This window comes from Polypterus senegalus, unplaced genomic scaffold (genome assembly GCF_016835505.1).
Source record: "Polypterus senegalus isolate Bchr_013 unplaced genomic scaffold, ASM1683550v1 scaffold_9108, whole genome shotgun sequence".
Lineage (NCBI taxonomy): Eukaryota > Metazoa > Chordata > Cladistia > Polypteriformes > Polypteridae > Polypterus > Polypterus senegalus.
Window position 1 is genome coordinate 1 of NW_024386250.1, and position 4,929 is coordinate 4,929.

Sequence of the window (4,929 nt, forward strand, 5' to 3'; positions counted from 1 at the left end):
TCTGTACCATCAGCTAATCCTGCCTCCTTTCCGCTCTGTAACAAGGATTTTAAACGGCGTTTCCTTAACAAGATCCTTAAGTCCAAACCTTTCCCCTTTCCTTTTGTTTCTTATTTCTGTCTTGGACCTTCTCATCTGTAGACCTCCCAAAAAAAAAAAAACATTGTTTTTCGATTTTCCTTAGAATATATTTTGTCCGTAAAACTGTTGCCAGAAAAAGAGCCTGGGCAATTTTGACTAATTAGCAAAATTTTGCCCTCATGTTATCTCCTAGTCCTAGAGACTTGTGAGCTTGTATAACTTTCCCATCTCCTTCCATCTCTTTTTCCCCTTTCTCCTCCCCAAATGGATCCTAATATTTTAAGCCCCTCTTGTATTTTCATGTCGTGCCCAAAGTCCTCCTGCACTTGCCCTGCAGATGGCATCGGTTCCCCCTTATTTAATTGGGCTCTTTTTGCTGAATTCTGTTCCTAGCAGATATCGATCATACCCCTACTTCCCAAATTTTTATAATGTCATATAACAACAGTTGCTGTGTGTCTTAAAGTCAACCCCCTTTCTATATTGAACCTCTTTCCTCCATTTTCATTACCTTCCTTCTTGCCAATTTTTCACATTATGAACCCTATAAGAACACAAAACACTTTCTTATAATTCTTCACTATTTTCTTTGGTGGAAAACACATTTGCTAAATCGATATTTTTGGGATTACTGCCTTCATCAGCAATATTTTCCCCTTCTATTGATAAGTTCGTTAACCTCCAAATCCTTTTTTTTTTTTGGTTATCTTTTTCCCATTTTTTTCCCCTCCATCCTCTCTGTTCTTAACCCCAATACTTTCACAACATTTGACAACCTTATTCTTCCTAGTGGTTTTCCTTCCATTTCCCCAACGGTTCCATGAGGAACACAAAAAACCAAGCTTTCCAAGGATTCTCGAAGGGCACAGTACCAAAGGTCAGTCTTCATCTCAGGTCACTGGGGAGCATCCATTCTCCAAAAATATAGCAAGAAAGGGCACCAGGACTCTAAAGACTTGGGCCTTCGTTCTTTTTGAGATATTGGGAGCGCCACACACTTCCAGTGACCTCATGAACCACCAAGCTCTCCCCATCTGTCTACTGCTTCATGGAAGAGTCACGGGGGCATGAATTCACCGCCAAAGGGAATAAACCACTCACAAGGTCAACACACTCTCCGTAAACAGACACACTGCTGATATCTGTGCCCAAGAGGTCATTAAAGGCCTGGCTGTTTGGTTTCATCCCGGACCTCCTGCCAGACACTCAGACTCCTCCTCAGTCTCTTGAGCACCCTGATCAGAGCCTCCATTGACTCCACGACAATCACAGCATCATCAGCAAAGTCAATATTCATGAATCCTTCTCAACAGATCCCCAGCCTGAACCCCATGACCCTGCAAACACCCAGTCCATACAAGCACTAACAAAGTAGGGAAGAACACACCTACAAAACCACAGAATCAACGGGAAAAACAGAGGTTCTGTCTCCACCCACTCACAGTACCAGTGCACGGGCTGGCCATGATATCCAGCAACTTCAGGGAATCCACTAAGTCTCAGGAACTCCCACGGGGAAGCTCGAACAACTGAGTCAATGCTTTGTGAAAAATCGACAAAGGCTGCAAAGAAACTGCCGATATTCCGTTTGCCCATGCCACTGTGGGATTGCCGTTACAGGACACGAGGTTGCTGGTCCTTTCTGCATGCCCCCCTTTGTAAGTTGAGCCCCGTCTGAAGAGCTGGACGAGATCTATCTGTCTATCTATGTTCCATCCATCCATCCATCCATCCGTCCATGAGGTGGAGCGGGTAACAGGGTCTTAAATGGGTGGCGAGGCAAAGACCGACAGAAGGGATCAGCATGAAGGACAACGTGCATTCTAATTCAAAAGACATTCCGAAAAATTTAAAAAGAATGGCAAAAAAAAAAATGAAGACAGACGGGAAGGAGTGAAAAAAAAAAAAAAAAATCGGCTGTCGTTCAGAAAGAGGGCTTCCAAAGTTGCATATTTGGGGGGAGAAAAGGGCAGCCCCCGTTTACTGGGAATACGGTGCTGGCTTTGCCTTTCTGCCAGCAGGAGTCCCCTTCACCTCGTCTTTTCTTTTCCTCCTTCCACCGTGTCAGAAGCTGGGCTCTTGGCAGCAAGGAAAGCGGCTTAAAATCAGTAAAGAGGCACTAAAAATAATGAATGATTATTTTTATTATTATTTTATTATGTGTGTGGGGGTCCTTAAGATAAATACATACATTGATTAGTTAATTTAAATTAATATTATTTTTTTTATAATTTTTCTATTGGGGGTCCTTAAAATAAATAAATAAATGGACAGACAGACAGATTGATTGATTGATTTTTGGAACTTCTTTATTTTGCTTAAAGCTCCCAGAGCCGTTGTCTCACAGGCTCCTGCTTCCTTTGCCCAAACACCACTTCCATAAGTTGAAACGCATGTTTTCAGTCTGTTTTTGAACCAGGACTATCAGGGGCCGAGCGATCCCCACTACCACAAATTATGCAGTGAGTTTCCCCCATTTGGGAAATCGCGGGTCAACACCCAGTGCAATGGATGAGCCTCGCCCTGGGAGAACCACCTTAGTGATCATGGTATCTCCCTGCCAGGTAAGTATGAGTTGTACAGCCCGGCGCTCATCCTCCCACTTCCTCGGCTTCCTCCTCGGCGGGGAGGTTTTCCCCAGCACAGTCCTCGGTCCCGCCTCCTCCGGCTCCGGGATCCTTGGGCTTCTTTGGCCTCGGAGGCGCGTCGGGACTAGCTGCTGCCCGGGCGCCCGTGTGCCGTGACCCGGATGTTGGGTTGCCCCGGGCCTCACCACCTTGATTAGACAGGTTTCACTAACCTCAGGTGCACCTCGCTCTTATGCAAACCAGCCACCCATCGCTGGAGCTTATTGGCTGGAAGAGAAACAGGAGGGTAGGACTGGGCGGGATGCTGAATGAGAAACAACCGCCCAACAGCAAAGACAGGCGGCGGCGGCAGACCCGGGGGCAGGAGGCAACATGCGAAAGGAAGGCGACCCTGCTCCGGAGACCGAAGGGAAGCCCTCGGCGTGGGCGTCGCCCGGCAGCAGGCACCTCGAAGACCTGCGCCCGAGGCCGCCGGGGAGGGGCAGCGCGGGGACCGTTCGAGACTTGAGCGGTTGCTTGCCCTCCCTTTGATGCCACTGTGGGATTGCCCTTAGCAAGGATACGAGGTTGCCTGGTTCTTTCTGGAAGATGCCCCCTTTGTAAAGTTGCAGGCTCCCGTCTGATGAGCTGGGCGAGATCTCTCTGTCTATCTATCCATCCATCCATCCATCCATCAATCCATCCATCCATGAGGTGGACGGTAACAGGAGTCTTAAATGGGTGGCGAGGCGAGAGAGCCGACAGAAGGGATCAGTATGAAGGACAACACATTCTAATTCAAAAAACATTCGAAAAATTTCAAAGAATGGCAAAAAAAAAAAAATGAAACAGACAGGGGGAAAGGGTGAAAAAAAAAACATACGTGTGCGAAAAAAGGGGTTCCGTTGCATTTTGGGGGGGAGAAAAAGGGCCCTGTTTACTGGGGAAAACCGGGCTGTAAGCTTTTTCCTTTCTGCCCAAATCCCCCCTTTACCTCGTCTTTTTTTCCTCCTTCCACCTGTGCAGAAACTGGGCTCTTGGGAGCAAAGGGAAAACGGCTTAAAATCGTAAAGAGGCACTAAAATAAGAAAGTTATTTATATTATTATTTTATTATGTGTGTGGGGGGTTTTTGATAAATACATACATTGAATTAATTTAAATTAATATTATTTTTATTATTTTTTCTATTGGGCGGGGGGCCTTAAAATAAATAAATAAAAAGGACAGACAGAAGATTGATTGATTGAATTTTGGAACTTTTTATTTATTGCAAAACTCCCAGAGCCGTTGTCTACAGGCTCCTTTTTCAACCCCCAAGCACCACTTCCATAAATTTAAAGCATGTTTTCAGTCTGTTTTTTAAAAGGGTTCAGGGGGAAAAAGCGTCCCCCCACCCAAAAATTTTGCAGCGGTTTTCCCCCATTTGGGGAAATGAGGGGTCACACACCCGGTGCTGGATGAACCCCTGGGAGAACCACCTTAGTGATCATGGTATCCCCGCCAGGTAAGTATGAGTTGTACACCCGGCGCCATCCTCCCACTTCCTCGCTTTCGCCGGGGGGCGGAGGTTTCCCCAGCACAGTCCTCGTCCTTCCCCGGGCCCCCTTGGCTCAATCCCGGGGTTCTTTGGGCCCCGAGGCCTGCCGGGGCTAACCCGCCCAGCGCCCGTGTGCCTGGACGGGTGTTGGGGGCCCCCCTCACCACCTTGATTAGCAGGTTTTACGAACCCCCCGGTGCCCCCCTTTATAAACCAGCCACCCCCGCTGGAGCTTATTGGCTGGGGAAAAACAGGAGGGGTAGGACTGGGCGGGATGCTGAATGAAACACCGCCCCAAAAGCAAAGACAGGGGCGGCGGCAGACAGGAGGCGGAGGCAAAGCTGGAAAAAAGGCGACCCCGCGCTCCGAGCCGGGGGAAGTCGCGGGGCGCCACACCAGCAGAGCACCCCCCGGGGAAAACTGCGCCCAGGGGCCCCCCGAGGATCTGGGGGGAGCGCGGGGACGTTTAGACTTGAGCGGTGCTTGCCCTCCCTTTTTGCCACTGTGGGGTTGCACGTTGAAGGGTCGAGGTTGCGGGTTTTTTCTGGAAGATGCCCCCCTTTGAAAGTTGCAGGCCCCCGTCGATGAGCTGGCGAGATCTCTGTCTATCTATCCATCCATCCATCCATCCATCAATCCATCCATCCGAGGTGGAACGGTAACAGGGGTCTTAAATGGGTGGCGGGCGAAGAGCCGAAGAGGGATCAGTATGAAGGACAACGCAATTTTAAATTCAAAAAAC

The 4,929-nt window shown here is 48.5% G+C and overlaps 2 pseudogenes; both read right to left on the bottom strand.

The window, feature by feature from the left end:
- Nucleotides 1–2,505: 2,505 nt before the first annotated feature.
- Nucleotides 2,506–2,653, bottom strand: LOC120522641 (annotated as a pseudogene).
- A 1,368-nt stretch (nucleotides 2,654–4,021) lies between these two features.
- On the bottom strand, nucleotides 4,022–4,162 carry LOC120522642 (annotated as a pseudogene).
- Between the last annotated feature and the right edge of the window lie 767 nt (nucleotides 4,163–4,929).